Consider the following 21,018-nt stretch of genomic DNA (forward strand, 5'->3'; position numbering starts at 1 on the left):
TCTCAATTGCCTACATTCCTTGATGACTTGCTCTAGATAGCCAATTTTCTAGAAGGCACAAATTATTTCTCTTTGATTCTTTGGACAAAAATATTTCCAAATTTCTTTGCTCACTTTTCAATTTTTTGAAATCAAAGATAACAATTCCAATTGCACTTCCTTTATAGACCTAGGCTGTAAGTCATCTGTCACAGAGGTCTGTGACAAGGTTTTAAGTCCCCATGCTCTCTGGTTCTTGGGTTGGCACACTAGAGTTTGTCTGTTTTCTTTCCATTTATGGCTATAACTTGTCCTTTCTTGTTGCTGTGGGCATTTGGGTTAGCGTAGAGCTTCTCTCTCATTTCTAAATTTCTATGAGTTAGGAACCAGAACTCCATGTTTGCTACAATTGTAGAATTTAGCTTTAGTCTTTTTTTTGAGAGAGAGAGTCTTGCTTTGTCACCCAGGCTGGAGTGCAGTGGCGTGATCTCAGCTCACTGCAAGCTCTGCCTCCCTGGTTCACGCCATTCTCCTGCCTCAGCTTCCTGAGTAGCTGGGACTACAGGCGCCTGCCACCACGCTGGGCTAAATTTCTTTTGTATTTTTTAGTGGAGACGGGGTTTCACCTTGTTAGCCAGGATGGTCTTGATCTCCTGACCTTGTGATCTGCCCGCCTCGGCCTCCCAAAGTGCTGGGATTCCAGGCGTGAGCCACTGCGCCCGGCCGGCAGAGTGTCCCGTTTCTAAAGGATCTGCCCTGTCCTGTGTTCGGTTTCCTCAAGGCGGAGCGGGACCCCGACTGCCCGACACAGCTTCCTGGGATTATTTTTATTTTTATTTATTTATTTATTTTTGAGACAGAGTCTTGCTCTGTCGCCCAGGCTGGAGTGTAGTGGCGGGACCTCGGCTCACTGCAATCTCCGCCTCTGGGATTCAAGCAATTCTCCTGCCTCAGCCCCCTCCCAGGTAGCTGGGATTATAGGCGCCCGCCACCAGGCCTGGCTGATTTTTGTATTTTTACTAGAGATTGGGTTTCATGATGTTGGCCTGGCTGGTCTCGAACTCCTCACCTCAGGTGATCTGCCCATCTTGGCCTCCCAAAGTGCTGGGATTACAGGCATGAGCCATTGCGCCCGGCCCTTCCTGGGATTTTCAAGCTGAAAGAGCTCTACAAATAAATTAGAAGAGTTAATTTTAGTAAAAAGCGGGAGAAGGGGTCTGTGTGTACACATATGTGTTGGCATTGGTGTGGGAGTATATGTGTATATATGCTTGTGAACACACATGTACAGTCATGCACCGCATAACCACATTTTGATTAACCACAGACTGTATATCCAATAATGGTCCCGTGAGATTATAATACTGTATGTTTACTGTATCTTTTCTAGGTTTAGACACACAAATACATACCATTGTGTTACAATTGCCTGTGGTATTCAGTACAGTCACATGCTGTATAGATTTGTAGCCTAGGAGCAATAGGCTCCACCGTATCACCCAGGAGTGTAGTGGGCTGTACCAACTAGGGGTATAAATGCACAATATGATGTTCATTGCCTAAAGACACATTTCTCAGAGCATAGCCTGTCATTATGCAGCACAGGATGCAGTAATATCCAACCGAGGTGCTTTGGGGGAGTCCCCCCAGTCACTCCATGTCCAAGATTTACTCTCTCATACGATGTGTCCAGTAAATGATACACAGCTGACATGATCTTCTCTCTTTGGTTCAATGAGCAGAGCCCAAGTTAGAATATTCTACCAAATAGGAGGGATTAGTGAGCCATTATCTTCCTCAGGAATTTTTGCTATGACAATTCACTATGAGGCCACTGGTTTCTTTAAACTGTTGGAATTCGGTATTTTTTAGTTGAAAACAATTTTTTTGAGACAGGGTCTCGCTGTGTCACTGAGTGAAGTGCTGAAGTGAAGTGGTACAATCATAGTTTACTGCGGCCTCAACCTCCTGCGCTCAGGTGATCCCCTGGCCTCAGCCCCCTGAATAGCTGGGACTACAGGCTCGCACACTACGCTCAGCTAATTTTTGTATTTTTTGTAGAGGTGAGGTTTCACCGTGTTGCCCAGGCTGGTCTCGAAGTCCTGGGCTCAAGTGATCCACCCACCTTGGCCTCCCAAAGTGCTGGGACTTACAGGCATGAGCCACTGCACTGGCTTTAATTAAAATTTTTATTTTGAGATAGTTTAGAATTACATGTACTTGCAAGAAATGCATTCAGTACTTTTAATTCAGGTACTAGTTTCATAGTGCCTTACGAACTGTAGGCATGTTCAGTATACAACGATTGATGGGTAGATTGGTAAAATAACTGTAATTTGTGCCTTACAAGTGGGCTTTTGAGGGAAATATGTTCAGGAATTACTGAGATAACTACATAAGGGTTCATTATAATATGTTTGGAAATTACCGAGATACATATATACGCTTATATATAATTTTACATATGGGTCCATGGATAGAAAGTAAATCGGTCGGGCCCAGTGGCTCATGCCTGTAATCCCAGCACTTTGGGAAGCCGAGGCAGGGGGGTCACGTGAGGTCAGGAGTTGAACACCAGCCTGGCCAACACGGCAAAACCCTGTCTCTAAGTACAAAAAAAAAAAAAAAAAAATTAGCCGGGCGGGGTGGCGGGTGCCTGTAATCTCAGATACTCAAGAGGCTGAGGCAGGAGAATTGCTTGAACCCGGGAGGTGGAAGTTGCAGTGAGCCGAGATTGAGCCACTGCACTCCAGCCTGGGTGACAAGATCAAGACTCCGTCTCAAAAAAAAAAAAAACTAAATCTAGATCATTCAGTGTCTTTGTGTCTTGTTTTTTATGCATTTCTCACTTTTAAGATTTTGGGTTTTTTCATTTTTACCCCATACAATATGCATGTAGTCCCAATATATTTTGTGGTTGTTAATTGGTGAACGTGATGAACTCTTTTGAAATGCTAGCGTTTTCTTCACTTAATTGGGCAGGACTCTGAGGAGTAAGCTGAGGGTGGAGTCCTGTGGCTGGGGAGAGATGAATGCGGGACGGCAGCCCCTCTCTGCAGAGCCTTGAGGCTTCTGTGGCCCCATAGGGTCAGATGCATGGCATGGCTTGTTGGTCTTGTTCCCATGGCACAGAAGAAACCACACTTCCTTTTGCCCAAACTCAGCCACCATGGATCCTACTCCTTAGTCTTTCATTTACTTCTAGAATGCTGACAGGTGAGAATGCTGCCTCCAGGCTGCCAAGCCACAAAGCATGACAGCCCGCTCCCTGGGAACCACAAATATTTGGAATCTGAAGTGGATTGGGAACTAAAAACACAACACCTTAAGAAACTACAGTTTGGGGCCGGGCACAGTGCCTTGTGCTTGTAATCCCAGCACTTTGGGAGGCTGAGACGGGCAGATCGCTTGAGGCCAGGAGTTCGAGAACAGCCTGGCCAACATGGTGAAACCCCGTCTGTATAAAAAATTGGCCAGGCATGGTGGCAGGTGCCTGGAGTCCCAGCTACTCAGGAGGCTGAGGCAGGAGAATGCTTGAACCCGGGAGGCAAAGACTGCAATGAGCCAAGATCGCGCCATTGCACTCCAGCCTGGACAACAGAGTAAGACCCTGTCTCAAAAAAGCAAGCAAACAAACAAACTGAAGTTTGGGAACAAGTTAGCCAAGCCGGGACTCCCTGAAATGCATTCGATAAGCGTTGCATGAAGGCTGACCTCAGATTGTGCCACTGCACTACAGCCTGGGTGACAGAGCAAGACTCCGTCTCGGGAAAAAAAAAAAGTTTATAAGACTGATAGTGATTTCTTCTTTTTTTTTTCTTTTAATTTGATAAAAAGGCAGTCTGCCAGCTGAGCATGTAGTTTGGGGTGAGAGCAGGTTACTTTCTCTGTGGGAGACAGAAATCTTAGAGTGAGGGTCCCCGGGGGAGCTGGGGATGCTGGCTATGGCTTTGCGGAAGGCTTAAACGGAAAGCGACATGGAATTTGAAATACATGTTTTACAAGCGGAGGGTGTGAGGCGGTGTCCTGGATTCTGCGGAGCCCGCACCGAGTGTCCTGTCACACAAGGCAGAAGGGGAGGCTGGGCTTGCGCCTCAAATCCCTGCCAGGCAAGGCCCTCTCGCCTGCCTTCTCAGGAGCAAAGTTACCTAATTTCTGCCCAGGTGAAGATAGTAAACGTCTCTAACTCTGAGGAAGGCAAAAAGTCAAGTCACACAAAGAAAAATAAGCAAACAAACAAAAAACAAAGAAATCATTTGGGTGAGCTGTTTGCTGAGGTTTTAAAGCTTTGTCCTTCTGAACCTGAAAGGAACGTCCTGGCGCGGTGACAGCAGTGGCTGGTTGTGCGTGGACTGCAGTTCCCAAGGGCATGAGCAGGAGGCGCTATCAAGATCAAAGGCGAAACCGTGGGTCTTCAGGGCCACATCCGTGAGAGTCGCTGACATCCGCAGGGAGGGAGCTTTGGTGGGGAGTCTGGGCTGGGGCGTGGGGAAGGCTGGGGACAGGGCAGGGAAAGAGCAACTGTGGCAGATGCGAAATCAAGCCTGGATGATGAGGCAGTCCCACGGTGTTACTTACCCATCCTCCCTAACATTCCATAGAGGGAAAATCTGGCGACAGCTGACATCAAGGGGAGATCTAAAAGAAGAGAGCAGAAGCCACCCCCAATACCCTAGGGAAGTATGGAAGGCAGGCCGCTGTTTCAGGCTGTTGCTGGTCCTGAACTGGGGCGCCCGCCTTTCTCCACCCTTTCCCTCGGCCTCCCAGCGACTCCTCCACTAACCGCCCCAGTGCTGCTTCCTTGGGGCTTTCCTTGAGCCCAGGTCTCCAAATCCAGAATGAGAAACTCCGAGAGTGCACAGGAGAGGTAGGAGATTTGGAAGCAGCTCCCGGGATGTTTGGCTCCGAGTCTGGTGGTAAAGATCAGTCGTTGGCCACCTTGTAGACAGAAGGGTTCTGTTCTGTATGCCTATGATTGGGGGTGCCAGGCTTCGCAAATAAAAATGCAGCGTACGCCGACACGTGCTACGACACGGGTGAGCCGTGGAAGCCTGCTAAGTGAAAGAGGCCAGTCACCAAAGACCACATACTGCGTGAGTCCATGTATGTGAAATGTCCAGAATGGGAAAGTCTGTAAAGACAGAAAATAAACTATCGGCCATTCCGGGCTGCAGAATGACGGAGCAGGGATGGGGAGTGACTTGATAACAGCCACAGGGTGTCTTTTTGGGTGATAACAATGTTTTAAAATTAGATTGTGGTAATGGTCGAGTAACTGTGAATATACTAAACCCCACTGAGCTGCACACTAAACGTGGTGGAATTTTATAATCCATGAGTATCTTAAAGCTGTTAATAAAACACAGGATACCCAGTTAAATTTGAATTTTATGAATAGATAAATCATGAAAAGAAATTTAGTATAAGTATATCCCAAGCAGTATTTGGGACATATTTATATTAAAAATATTTTCGGGCGAGGTGGCGGGCGCATGTGGTCCCAGCTACTCGGAGAGGCTGAGGCAGGAGAATGGCGTGAACCCGGGAGGCGGAGCTTGCAGTGAGCCGAGATTGCGCCACTGCACTCCAGCCTGGGCGACAGAGCGAGACTCCACCTCAAAAAAAAAAAAAAAAAATATTTTCATTGTTTATCTGAAATTCAAATTCATTGTTTATGTGAAATTCAAATTTAACTGGATGTCTGGTATTTTGTTTGGCAACTCTATGCTTCTAAATGTCTCAGAGAGCATCAATCTACAGCAAGAGTAAGAAGAAATAGTTCATGTGATGTCAGTTAAATACATTTAAAGAGACTTCTATATACTTTGGGCATCAAAAAAGCTTAATTAACTGAGAGTAAGAACTTCTTGATTTAATATTAATTAAAAAAATTCTACTTGTAGCCACCAAGGTGGAAAAAATAGCTTTTAAGCTTTATTATTAAAATTTTCCAAAAATCAGGCTGGGTGCAGTGGCTCACACCAGTAATCCCAGCACTTTGGGAGGCTGAGGTGGGTGGATCACCTGAGGTCAGGAGTTCGAGACCAGGCTGGCCAACATGGTGAAACCCCGTTTCTACTAAAAATACAAAAATTAGCTGGGCTTGGTGGTGGGTGCCTGTAATCCCAGCTACTTGGTAGGCTGAGGCAGGAGAATCTCTTGAACCTGGGAGGCAGAGGTTGCAGTGAGCCAAGATTGAGCCATAGCACTTCAGCATGGGTGACAAGAGCAAAACTCTGTCTCAAAAAAAAAAAAAAAAAAAAATTTAAAGAAAATCATAGAAAATGCTGAGAGGTGAGAAGGACTGGATACTTTATAAGATCCTCCTAATCTTTACAGCTTATAATCTTGCCATTAAATCAGAAACATTATTGGGGAAGTTCAAGAGTATGGAACTTTAAAAAATTTTTGGCTTGTTTGAGTACATGAGAAATTAGTATAAATATTTACTGTATAGTGATTGTCAAACAATGGAATTTACTATTGTTACACTTTGTGGGAGAAAATGAAAATCTCTCCAAGTAAAGTTTATATATATACAAAATCCTCCCCTGGATGTTTGCTTTGGTTTTAATGGGATGTTTCAGTTTGCAAATACTGGTAAGCAGAGTTGTTTAAAGTTGGAACTTGCATAAAGGTCATTTTAACAGAACAACCACACCTCTGCTCTGATACTGGAAAAACCAGCATAAAATTGCTACAGTGGCATAAATCAATGCAAGATTATTAAGCAATTAACTAGCAGGTTGTGTCTGTAAAACTCTGTTCACACTTTTAATACAGGGGTAAAAGAGGTCAATATTATTTTTCTTATTTTATAAATTGAAAAACATAAAACTGCAATACGTTGCTCTGGTTTTAATAATTTGACTAGTTGGAATTAGAATGTGTTGGAGTTACATGCTGCAACATTTAACCAAGCCTTAGATTTCTGATTAAATATTTTAAATATAGAATAGATACAGAATTAACCTTCACACACTCTGATAGCGCAACTCTCTCACTATGATATTGGTGTGATAATGAATTAAAATAAAAATTATAGGTTAAAATAAATTTAAATTAAATTAAATCGACAAGTTCTATGTAGGTTCTGAGAAAGAGACCAAATCCTTCCCCTTGAGTAATTTCAGTGCTTACATGGAACATAAGGGACGCCAACATTAGGCAGCGATTTTCAGAATGCTTCCCTCTTTCAACTTACACCTAGAGTTGTAAAAAATCCTTCATGTAGGTGACACATTGAGATTCAGATCCTAAGAGGATATGGCATAATTGCTGTCCTTTTAAGAATTTCATTTTGAGGGCTAACATGCTGTTTTCTTTTATTTTTAGTTGACACATGATAATTGTACATACTCATAGGATGTAGAGTGACATTTCATTACATGTGTACAATGTATAATGATCGTATCAGGCTAATTTGAATATCCATTGCCTCAAACAATTATCATTTCTCTGTGTTGTGAACATTCAAAATCCTCTCTTCTAGCTTTTTGAGAGTATACAATAAATGATAGTTAACCATATTTATCCTACAGTGCTACCAAACACCAGAACTCATTTCTTCTATCTAGCTGTAATTCTGTATCTATTAACCAACTTCTCTCCATCCTCCCTTCCCCCTTGCCCTTTCCAGGCTCTAATACTAAGGGCTAAATCTTCACGTAAAAAATAGTTGTGGAAAAAAGAAAGTTGGCCAAACCAGGATCACAGCCGTAATCCCAGCACTTTGGGAGACTGAGGTGGGAGGATCATTTGAGGCCAGGAGTTCGCGACCAGCCTGGGTAACATAGTGAGACCCCCATCTCTACAACAACAACAAAAAAAGAAAAAAAAAATAGCCATGTGCCACTCACCTAAAGTCCCAGCTACTCAGAAGGCTGAAGCTAGAGGATCTCTTGAGCCCAGGTGTTGGAAGCTGCAGTGAGCTGTGATTGCAGTATTGCACTACAGCCTGGGTGACAGAGTGAGACTCTGTCTCAAAAAAAAAAAAAAAAAAAAAAGAGTTTGTAATTTTTTAAAGTTAACAAGTAGAACTGAAGAGGCTGCGCAGTATCTGGAGACAAAAATCCGCTTAAAAACACTCATGTTGCTAATGCTATTCCCTAGATTCATGAGGGCTTTTTTCTGCTGAAACTCTTGAAGAATGAAGCATTTCTGGGACATGAGCATGGAGAATGCATATAACCCTCAGAGCTGAGATCATGGACCTCCGACTCTTCCTCCTTGTCCAGTGTTGACTAATGTGGTCTATTGGATTCTGGTCCCAGCCATGTTAATTAAGGCGACAATACAAATGAAGAAGTTCAAACTTCCCTAACACGCAACACTAAGAAATCACAAAATGGAAAAGTCTGAAAGGTCTCAAAACTGGAGCCAGTCTGTAGAGCTGGGGAAGATGATGCGCTTATTGGACTCAACCCAAGCGACTAGTTCCAAAGGAGGGAGACCTGGAATGAGAAAGAGGTTACTGTGTTGGCATGGCTAAATGATTTAATTAGAATCTCTCATTAAAATTAACCACATTTTACAGACTTCAGTAGGCAAGAATATTGGAAAATGATGCACAAGGCTGGGAAAAAAAATGATCTGTGGTGTTGGATCCATAATCTACTTGGAATTAGTGTAAAAAGTGAGATGAACTTCACTAGGGCTAAATCTCCTGCTTGTGGATAAGAAAATCACCAATTTCTTTTCATTCATTCTTGAAGACCAAATGTGTTTAAAACAAGTATTACCTTTCCCCCTCCAATGTTCATTCTGTACCAGAAGTGTTTTCTTTGCTATTTCTTTAAAGTTTTAGTGTAGCCCCTTGGGTCCAGTTTCAGTCAACCACATAAGAAAAATATTAGCGCCACTCCCAGCCACTTGAGCTAATGCATTGAATCAATAATCTGTTTCAATTTATATTATGTAACATACATTATTATATATTAAAAAATTTAGTCCAGTCCAACATTGTATTCCTTCCATTCTGATCCAACATCCTTATTGGGCTTCCACACATGTCCTTCTGGTTTCTGTTGATATAAATTGGTGTATTATAATCTTACGGCTTATATTTCATACCTGTTGGGGCCTGCTGGGATTTGTGTCTGTCTAGAATCAATGAGAAATGGGTGGGGGTGGGGCTGACCCTGACCCACTGCTCCTCCTAAGGAGGGTCAGAAGTCCTTTGTAAGGCAACCACTTCAGAAGAGACCATTACAGGACCTTCAGCCATGAGGACAATAATCTCCTTAACCAGGCTAAAAAGGGCTGCTTCTACCAGCAAAGAAGACTTGGCAGATCTGGGGACTCAAGGCCCCCTGCCACATCGAATATGCCTACATACTCCCTTCCCGATTTTTATGAGTCGCTCTCCTTTCCAATCATTGCCTTAACTTTAGCAAAGGAGATCCTGCAAGGTTAAATTCAATTGAATTGAACTTTGGGTTTGGTTTTCAGAAATCTTGACTCTATAGCTACAAGAAAAGATGCTTTTTTTGGCGAGGGGGAGGGCAGTCATAGAAGATTTCTAGTCCTTTAGCCAGACCTCGAGTTGGAATTTAAAGCCCTAAGCTCATCATTTTCTTTCTCCAAGTACTGCAGAACAGTTCAAAATAAGCAAGCAATCCCATTATGTGTAAAATGTTCTATGGCAGGAGCTGCATAGTCATCTGAAGACTTGCTTGCTTTTTTTTTTTTTTTTTTTTTGGAGACAGAATCTCACTCTGTCACCCAGGCTGGAGTGCAGTGGCGCGATCTTGGCTCACTGCAACCTCTGCCTCCTGGGTTCAAGCGATTCTCCTGCTTCAGCCTCCGGAGTAGCTGGGAGTACAGGCACCCACCATCATGCCCAGCTACTTTTTGTATTTTTGTAGAGACGGGTTTCACCATGTTGGCCAGGCTGGTCTTGAACTCCTGACCTCAGATGATCTGCCCGCCCTGGCCTCCCAAAGTGCTGGGATTCCAGGCGTGAGCCGCCACGCCCGGCCTGAAGCCTTGCTGTCTATAGGCACTTGATGACAGGTCTCTACAGGTAAATCATTAAAATCACTTTTGCCATCTTGTTTCATACATGACCATTACTCTCTTTACCAATGGAAACAGAATCACTAATACTTTAAAATGGAATCAGATCAGAGAACCAATTTCAGGTAGCCTAGAACTGGTTCCAAGGGCACATCCTCTGCAACGATTTCTGGCATGGATTTCCATAGAAGGCAGGGTTCAGTCAGAGATGCTGAATCACTGCAAGTGGTACGGAATAATGGATTTATTTTGGGGATTAGACGTTACACAATTGTGGGAGTCGCTGGAGGAGTCAGTGCAAGGCTGTTGCCTCTTCGTCTGGTGATGAAATCTTTGTAGGTTACTAGACCCACTTGGGGAAGAAAAGCCAGGTATGAAATGGCATCAGCTAGGACAGACTGTGACCCACTAGAACACACTGGAACCCACAAGAACAAACTGGAACCTGCGTCTGCCTCACTGGCTCCAACATGGTGACACTGACTAGGAGGAGCTGCACACACACCTGGCCTGGGATGCAGAGAGGCTGCAGGGACGTTCTGGTGGGAACTGGAGAAGGAGGAGCCTGGCTGGTGGCCACGGGACAGGATGTGCTTGCACATCAATGACAGCGTGTGTGGCTCCCACACTGCCCGGAGCCTGCCCTGACCTTCAGAGCATAAAGATATGGCAGAGCCCTTGCTTTTGTCTCCCAAATATTGGGCAAAATTCTCTTGTGGTCTGCCCTAACCCAGCAACATGCAGGGAAGAGAATGCTGGAAGTGCAGTCCCAGCTTGGCTAAGTTGAGCAAAGCAGCAAACAATCAGTATTTCCTATTGTCATGGGGCTTATATTCTAGTGAGGAAAGGGACTATCAGTAAGTGAGTAAATATGTACCTGTGTATGTATATTTCTTATAAGAACCTTCTGAGATAGGAATGTGTCTTATCCCCATTTGACAGATGAGAAAACTAAGGCCAAAATCGATTAAGTATTTTGCCCTAGGTCCCGTAGCTCATAGGTGTCAGAGCAAAGCTCTGGACAAGGCAGTTTACAATCAAATTCCAATGTATACTAATTACTACTCTGTTTTGTTCATTGTGCAGTAGCCTTCCCCAAACTCTGCCCAAACAGGATACTTACAGGTGATATTGCAGATGTTATTAGTTTATTGCATTCATACTATTTGATCCTTCAATTGTGTTGTACTTATTAATACTTACCTAATTGGATATAAAACTCTTTGACACACAATATGAACATTGTGTGTGTGTGTTCACTTCAGCTGTTAATAGTGTTGTGCACTCAGCCAGTGCCTTGTAAATTCTTGTAGTGTTGACTTAAGGGCTTGAACAATCACACAGCGAGGCGTGTGTACCTGTGGCCTAAGTAGCATTAAGTTTGAAAGAAACCTTTTTCTAAAGTGCTTTGCCATCCTTGAAATGTACTGAAGAAAAGAGAAAGCAGTCAGCACTCCCTCCAGGACCTACCTCTGTACTGGCCTCAGATCATCACGTAATTCAGCCAAGCTGGGGCACGGGAGCAGCCGGGAGGACAGAGGGGTGGCGGTCACGGCCGGGTTTGCCACGAAGGATCCTTCCAAAGGCCTATTAAGTGAATTCCTGTAGCTCATTCAGCCGATGGAAGGTAGAAGGGACTCAGAACTTCAGGCCTAATTCTACATTTTTGTATGCCCCAAGAATGAAAGGGCTCTTTGTGAATTTGCATGTAGATTTATTTAACATTCAACCGGCAGAAAACGGAAGGCAGTGCATGACGTTGGGGGGAACCAGGCCCCCGCCCACCTCACATCGTCATGGCATTAGCTGTTTACTGGCTCCCGTGGAAACATTGGAAAGGGATTTGTTTTGTGGTTGGGTTTCCTTTTTTTTTTTTTTTTTTTTTTTAGCATGATTGCAGTTAGATCTGCAGTATTTCCTCAAATATGTGAGGGGAAGGGAGCGGTGACTTCCTAAAGGAAAGTATTTATATTTTTAGACTGAAATAGGCTGTTACAAAGCTTTTCTCCAAAAACACATTTAAAAAAGGAGTGTTCTAAAGAATAGAAAATATATCTTAATGCATAGTTAAGGTAGTTTATCTTATAGAATATGTTTTAATGCAGTAACAAAGAGCTAAGACACTTTGGTTTGTTTTTATTTATTTTTATTGATACATGGCAATTTTGTTTTATTTTAAAGGAGGACCAAGAAAATGCTTCTAGATGTTGGAATATCAGCCTCGACTCCGCTGCTGTCTGAACTCTCTTGTTCTGCTTCAGGCTCCCATGTCAGCAGTGTCGTGGAGAGCTCGTCCTTGTGAGGGGACAGCATCCCCGCCAGGCCATGGATGGTGGCCCGGGAGGAGAGAGTGTGAGGGGGTCAAGAGAAAGAGAAGGCGTGAGAGAGGCACTCTGCTCTGATGACACAGCCCACACTGTTTTGCCACAGATTTGTGGTGTATCACAGCTCGAGGGAGTCCCGGAGGCCACCCAGTCCAGGGTTTCTCATGTTGACCATGTGCACCAGGAGGTGAGGCCTGGGAATCCACATACTTAGTAAGTGGCCCAGGAGAGCTGGCCCAATAACCAGCTGGTACAGAGGCCTCATTTCATCGAGGAGCAGTCTGGACTGGAGAGGCCACGGGACTCAGAACAGCACCAGATTGAAAGCAGAGCCCATTTGAGACATGTGGCTTAAAGAGGGACACCATGCTGTCCAAACGTGAGTGTAGACAGAGCAGACACAGCCTCTTCTATCTGCTTATTGTGGCTCTGGGAAGACAGCTCCCCAACCCCTCCGTTCCTCTCTCATTTGTTCATCTTGAAACCGATTCAGAGGGCACAAAACCTTTATGTCACAGTGGAAGATAAGATGTGAATGATTCTTAGAAAGGTAAGAAGTATAGGCTGGGCGTGGTGGCACTTTGGGAGGCCGAGGTGGGTGGATCACGAGGTCAGGAGATCAAGACCATCCTGGCTAACACGGTGAAACCCCACCGCTACTAAAAATACAAAAAAAATTAGCCGGGCGTGGTGGAGGGCGCCTGTAGTCCCAGCTATTCGGGAAGCTGAGGCAGGAGAATGGCGTGAACCCGGGAGGTGGAGCTTGCAGTGAGCCGAGATCGCACCACTGCACTCCAGCCTGGGTAACAGAGTGAGACTCCGTCTCAAAAAAAAAAAAAAAAAAAAGGTATAAAATATCCCCCAAGCTAAGGAGGTGCTGTAATAGGAGCTCTCCACTTTCGAGAAGATTCGCTATTGGAGGAAGAGACAGCATGAAACGGCATAGGACCCAAAGGGTGCCCTACATGGAGGGAACGTCCCAGATCACAGATCCAAGACTGGATGGAGGGTGGGAATCCTGTTTTCTAAGTTTTTATTATAAAAATTTCCAAACACACAAAAATTAAAAGAATGGTGTACTGATCACCCAGATACCTACCATTTACATTCAAAAACTTAAAACATTCCCATAGATGTGTGTGATCTATCTATAGGTCCATCTGTGTGCCTGTGTGTGTGTGTGTGTGCGTGTGTGTGTGTGTGTGTTTGGTCGAGGACCAGCATTTTAATAAAGGATAGGGAGTGCTCAACAGGAAACAAGGACAAGACACAGGCTGAGGCGGGCAGATCACTAGAGGCCAATAGTTCGAGACCAGGCTGACCAACATGGTGAAACCCCATCTCTACTAAAAATACAAAACAATTAGCCGGGCATGGTAGCGCATGCCTGTAATCCCAGCTACTCTGGAGGCTGAGGCAGGAGGATCGCTTGAACATGGGAAGCGAGATTGCAGTGAGTTGAGATTGTGCCACTTCACTCCAGCAACAGAGTGAGACTCCATCTCAAAAAGAAAGAAAGAAAGAAAGAAACTTAGTTATAAAGATTTGAACTTTAACTTGATGTAGTTAAGGTTTAAATGTATGTGGATTAAACTGTGGCAGGGTTTGATTTAATTTTAATTGTTTTTTGCTTTTGTCTTGTTTAGAGAGGTAAATGAGATGCTTTGGAAACTGTTGAGGAAGAGAGGAAACAGACTTCAATGCAGTTAAGAAGGGCATAAGCAGGTTGGAAGGCAGCTGGAGGGAAATTTTTGCAGAAGGAATGACCCAGTCTTGGGGACAGAGAACATGGATTTTTTTCCCCAAAGAATTTATGGAGCTCTGTGTGTAGTGAGCATGGCTGGATGGTGTGAAGAGCAGGTGGAGGAGGATATCAGGGACAAGAGACGAATATGGATGGCGTGGCCGCAGCACTGCACAGGGCCAGCCAATGAGCTAGGGCTCCATGCATATCCTGGGCAGGGCTCTTCCAGTATCTAAAGGAAGAGGTTTACATTTCCACAAGTGTTAACCTGTGTCCTCTCAGTGTCTGCCCAGGGTTACCCATCTTGATAAGATATAGTCATTTCTCCTTTTTGCCCAAAGAATAAGTCCAGGCTCATCAGTGTGGCAAAACCTGACCATGTGCGTACCATGCACTTGGGGCAGTCACACTAGCTACCTTTTTTTTTTTTTTTTTTTGAGACAGAGTCTCACTCTGTCACCCAGGCTGGAGTGCAGTGATGTGATCTCGGCTCACTGCAACCTCCGCCTCCCAGGTTTAAGTCGATTTTCCTGCCTCAGTCCCCTGAATACCTGGGATTATAGGCACCCGCCACCATGCCCGGCTGATCTTTGTATTTTTAGTAGAAACTGGGTTTCACCATGTTGGCCAGGCTGGTCTCGAACTCCTGACCTCAGGTGATCCACCCACCTCGGCCTCCCAAAATACTGGGATTACAGGCATGAGCCACTGCGCCCAGCCTGCACCAGGGCTTTTTATTCCTCTGACACTCTGAAGGTCAGCTCTCTTGACCTCCTCTTCCCAATCATGTCTAGCCTGCAGTGTCTGACTCAGTTTTCATGAACCATCTCAAATGCAAGTCTTCCCTAACATCCATTCATAATTAATCATTTCCTTTGGTTTCCAGAGTAGTTGGTCTTCACACTTTTTGGTCAAATAACCTTTAAAATTATTTTGGAAAACTGTTTCGCCTCTTGCAGATAATTAAGTTGACACTCCCAATATTCTTAAAGTTTAAGTAGTTGTATAGGATTTGATTTCCAGAGTATTGTAAAAGTATTCCAGATAGTTTACAAATACAGCAATTGTATTTCTCTTTTAAATGTATCACTGGAATAGAAATAGCATTGCAATGTGATGTCTACTTCAGTTATTTTTTAAAAAGTACAAGATCAAGTTTATCCTTAATGGGAGTAGAATGAAGGTGACAGGGAGTGAGGGGAGCATCGCGGTTGGTGGGTTTCAGAAAAGAGAGCCCTGGTCTGCTTCTCTGATCAGGGTTCGGGGCAGCGGCAAAAGCCCAGACCCAAGTCCATGTGTCAGAGGGCAGGGAGGATTTGTGCTCCCAGGGGGATCACCAGATTCCCGAGAAGAAATGGCTGTCAGATGGGTCTTAGTAGCAAAGAGCTTCCTGCACCTCAGTGTGTCATGGAAATAGCAGAATAATTTGTGGTTACCCATGAGGGCCCCAGGAGTCATAGGAGAAGAGCCTCAAAACCTGGAGGAGCCAGTGGATTGAAAGGGAAACTGTCTCTATAATGACCTGTGTAGACCAGAGACCAAGGGCCTGGCAGGGAACACATGTCTAAGCTGATGTCTGTATGGACAGGTGACAGTGAGGGCCTGGTGCACTCTCCTCCACTTCAGGATACCTTGGCATGACCCCTCTATCCCACCCAAAACCTAGGTACAACCCCAGACAAAGGGCAGAATGGCCAAGCATGGTGGCTCACACCTGTAATCCCAGCACTTTGGGAGGCCGAGGCGGGTGGATTACTTGAAGTCAGGAGTTCGAGACCAGCCTCACCAACACGGTGAAACCCTGTCTCTACCAAAAATACAAAATTAGCTAGACATGGTGTTGTGCACCTGTAATCCCAGCCACTCGAGAGGCTGAGGCAAGACAGTAGCTTCGACCTGGGAGGCAGAGGTTGCAGTGAGCTGAGATCATGCCATTGCACTCCAGCCTGGGCGACGAGTGAAACTCCTTCTTGGGGGAGGGAAAAAAGACAGAATGAGATGTCATTTCTATCACTCTGATGTAATGGTGATGGTGTAATGGTGGCTTGAAAGATGAAACAATTGAGTTAAAGAAAAATAAAGTGGCATTTTGTACATATCCCAGTGTGCAAGAAAAAAGCATACTGAGATGTAGTCCTGCTACCAATGTGTAGAACATTTTATTTTTGCTCCTCTAATTAGACCATATACTCCTATGATGGGGACTGTATCTGCTTTATATTAAATGTATTGCACACTAGTGTTTGTGAACAGAGGTGTGTGTGTATGTGCATGTGTGTGTGTGTGCATGTGTGTGTGTGTGCATGTGTGTGTGTCTGTGTGATGTTACTGTGGCTGTGGTATATGAAGAACTGTCTTGATTCAGGACAACTCAGCCAATATTTCTGATGTTAGTTTGATCAATTTGTGCCTTTTTGGGGTCTAACTTTGGAATCACACTTAAAACTCCCTCATGAATGTTGGAAAGAAAGTATTTTTGCTGAGGAAAAACTGAACTCACAAAGCAAAATGTAAAGAAAAAATGGAAATTGAGAAGGTAGTAAAATACTAGTGAAATGAAGGAACTTGTGGAAAGAGTTGCTGTCAGCTGGGGACTCAGAAGGAAGGAACAGGTCGGTTCAAGGTCATTGGGTCCTCAGACAGGAGTGCAGACTGGCCTCCAGCCAAGCACAGGGCAGGAACCTAAGGTCCTCAGAATTAAATTTATTTCATAAGTGGCATTCAAATCCAATTAAATAGGTCCAGACTTACAGTGATTTCAAGTGAAGCTTTTAACTGAAACCTGAGGCCTGAAAGTGGGTTTACTCCTGTGCTTTTGATTAAAGCACGAATCGTTAGTTAGACAAAGCAAAGCAACAGTAAAGCAATTTTATGTTTTTGAAATCCTCGGGCAGGTGAGCTTGTTCTGCCTAAGGGTAAACCAGCCTGTACCACTTGTTCTCTCAAGTTACTGGCTTTGAGGGAGCACTGTGCACAAATTGCCATGTAATAGATCTGTACTGAGGTCATTGACTGATAAGGTGCTTTGTGTTAGAAAGGTGCCTGGGCAATGTAAACATAACGACAAGGAGCTCTCACAGGCTTCATGTTCAAATCTACTGAGGGAAAGAGATGCTGGAAGAGCTTCCTCCATCGGGAGAGGTGAGGTTGCCACCTGGTTCCCAAGTCATAGGAATCTGGTGCTATGTTAGACTCACTCACAGGAGCTAATGGTGGTTTTGCAAATGTGTCGATTGGAAAATGCTACAAAAAGCGGTTTCTAGGGGGAACATTTTCTCTGTATTGTGAATGATACAAAAATTGGATAGTGTGGGGCACAGTGGCTCACACCTGTAATCCCAGGGACTCAGGAGACTGAGGTGGAATGATCACTTGAGCCCAGGAGTCTGAGTCTACAGTGAGCTCTGACTGCACCATTGCACTCCAGCCTCTGCAAGATAGCCAGACCCTGTCTCTAAAAAAAAAAATTAGACGGCAAGGTCAGAAAACATTAAATAAATTTATTTAAGTTCTGTGTAAGGTTGTTATTATAATGATCACATTAAGGGCAGGTGAATTGGTGTACAACTATATTGAAGTCAATAATCTGAGTACCAAAATGATCAGAAAATGTAGAGTATTTCTATAATAAATGAGGATTTATATGTTTTAAATAATCAGTTCTTTCCTCCAAGGGAAGATCCATATTAGTTGAACATTTCAGTAATTCTCTGAACATGGACAGCAATTTGTTTCTGCACATTCCAGTAGGAGACATTGGCTTGAGGATTTTACAATGAATGTGTACAGCAATTTTTGTGTTTGTTATTGTGGCCACCGTATAGGGTGGATTTATTGCTGCCTTCCACTTGCATATAATCCATAGGAGGTCTCTTCAGAGCCAGTTCCTTTTTTTTGAGGCGACGTCTGGCTCTGTCGCCCAGGCTGGAGTGCAGTGGCGTGATCTCGGCTCACTGCAAGCTCCGCCTCCTGGGTTCACACCATTCTCCTGAATCAGCCTCCCGAGTAGCTGCGACTATGAGTAGCTGGAACTACAAGTAGCGGGGACTACAGGTGCCTGCCAACACGCTTGGCTAATTTTTTGTATTTTTAGTAGAGACGGGGTTTCACTGTGTTAGCCAGGATGGTCTCGATCTCCTGACCTCGTGATCCGCCCACCTTGGCCTCCCAAAGTGCTGGGATTACAGGCATGAGCCACAGCACCCAGCCCAGAGCCAGTTCCTTTTATAATGACACATGCCTGAGACTCTCCTGTCCCTGGTCTGTCTGGTGGACTGAGTCACCCCTAAAGACCACTTTGTAGTCATAGAACATCATCTGTCCCCAGTCAACACATTTATTTATCTATTTTCTGAATAATCAGGTCCAAATTCCTCTACCTGGCTTCCAAGACCTTCTGTAGTATAGTGCCAATGGGATTCCTGGGTTTGAGTCACATTTCGGAACACGTTAGCTAAGGCCTATACCTTGCCAGGTGCTTGCGTGTGGGTGGTCTATGTACAGGTCATAAAGATGCAATGCAGGGAGGTTGAGCTCCAACACTACAAGCTCATCTCCTCATCAACCCAGCTGCAGACTGTGTTACTACTCTCTGTATTTCCTTCTTGCGAAATACCTTGCCATTTCCATACTGCTATTCATGTCCAATGTCTCTGTTCATTTAGGCTGCCATAACAGAATCCCAGACACGAACAACAGACAATTACTTCTCATGGTTCTGGGGGCTGGCAAGTCCAAGAGCAAGGTGCTGGCAGATTCAGTGTCTGATGAGGCCCCTCTCCCTGGTTTATAGTCCAGAAAGCCTTCTCACTCTGTCCTCACGTGGTAGAAGGAGTGAGGGATTTTTCTAGAGTCTCTTTTATAAGGGCACCTGTCCCATTTATAAGGGGCTCTGTCCCCATGACCTAATCACCTCCCAAAAGCCCCACCTCTCAATACTATTACACTGGAAGCTAGGATTTCAACGTGCGAATTATGGGGGGACACAAACATTCAGACCACAGCACCCAGCAAATGTTTCTTATTCTGGCTACTTTAGTCCTCACCATTCTTTTGCTCTGAAATTTCACAGTAATGATACTGGGCTGGGTGCAGTGGCTCACACCTGTAATCCCAGCACTTTGGGAGTCTAAGGCAGGAGGATCACTTAAGCCCAGAGGTTTGAAACCAGCCTGGGCAACACAGTGAGACACTGTCTCTACAAAAAAAATTTAAAAATGAACCAGGGGTGGTCGCGGACCCCTGTGGTCCTAGCTACTCAGGAGGCTGAGGTGGGAGGATCACTTGAGCCCAGGAGATTGAGGCTGCAGTGAGCTGAGATTGTGCCACTGCATTCCAGCCTGGAGACAGAGTGAGACCCTATCTCAAAAACAAAACAAAACAAACAAAAATTCCAAAGTAACAATACCCTCTTCCACACAATTAAGGCCATATCATTATTTTAAATTTTGGCCTTTATTTCAGGTATGTAGGTCTCATGTCTCCCACCTACACTGTAAATTCCTTTTTCCAACCTAGCTGGACACTCATTAAACATTTGTTTGGTGAGTGAGAATGGAAGACTCCTGTTTAAGTTAAACAAACAAACAACAACAACAACAACAACTCGCTCCCCTGACTGATAAAGGAGCATGTCATCCTCTTCTCTACTGAAGTTTGGGGAAGACGTATTCGGCCAAACATCTGACTCTAGTGACTTTCCCACTTTTAAGTGCTGGAGCCAGGACCCAAACTTAGCTTTTCTGACTCCACGTTCAGTGTTCTTTCTGGGACAGTGTGTGTAAGAGAACAAAAGCCTGGGTCTCACAGCCTTCCATAGTTACTAACCATATGAATGGAAACCTACAATGGATGACATTATTTCTTCCAGGATGTAAGAGGTTGCCAACTGTCCCTCTGCTCTTTTCAGAAGGAAGAAGACATTAACTATTTATGCCTAGAACACCTGGGACTGGGTAAGGGAAGAGAGTCACGAATGGCTTATGAGTAGATGCCCCAGAGATGGGGGAGTAGAGTGTGGCTACTTCCAGCAGCATTTTGCTCAGGCATTCCCTAAATCCCACAGCCAACGTCTGTCTTTCCCAGCCTCACAAGAGGCAGTAGTCAGGAGCACAGACTATGGAGTCTGCCCACCTTGGTTTGGATCCAAGTGCCTCCTTCTAGAAGCTCTCTGGCCTTGGGCAAGTAACTTCCCCTTTTTGAGCCTCAGTTTCCCATCTCTAGGAAATCTACAACATTACAGGCTTCCTGGCAGGGCTGCTCTGAAAATTATGAGTTAGTATCTGTCAAGTGCTGAGAGAGTGCCTGGCTCATAACGAATACTATATCATGTTTCTTAAGAAACAAAAAGCAAAGAACTTATTATTTGTGGAATTTGTTTTTCACAAAGGTGCATTCTGCTATCATGGAATTTGCTGCTTTCATTCAACATGTGTTTTGAGATATATTCACTATACTACACACAGATTGTGACTGCTCTATAGCATTACATTGTGGAAATATATTTTATTTGGCCATTTGACTACAAGTGGGCATTTAGGTTGTTTCTATTTTTTGTTGGAGAATAAGTATTTAGTAATACTCTCATATATTAAGTATTTTTCATTGTAAGTATGCATTACTAAGGCTTATTTAAAAAATGCTTAGCTATGTAAAGTCACAGATCTAATATTATATTTAGTCATAAATAAATGTTCTAAAATTATGTATGAGAACATTAATTAGGAAAATGTTGCTACATTACTTTCAAAATAAGCATATGTTTTAAACAAACAGGGTTTTTGGGGAGAATATCTCATAAAGATGCATCTGAATGCTGATGCGTCACTAAATCCCTAGCAAATGCATTTTTTGGGAATAATCTTTTTAGATTAAGTAGTATTTTATGTATATATTTTGAGACAGAGTCTCACTCTGTCACCCAGACTGGAGTGCAGTGGTGTGATCTTGGCTCAC

This window comes from Symphalangus syndactylus, chromosome 4 (genome assembly GCF_028878055.3).
Source record: "Symphalangus syndactylus isolate Jambi chromosome 4, NHGRI_mSymSyn1-v2.1_pri, whole genome shotgun sequence".
NCBI lineage: Eukaryota > Metazoa > Chordata > Mammalia > Primates > Hylobatidae > Symphalangus > Symphalangus syndactylus.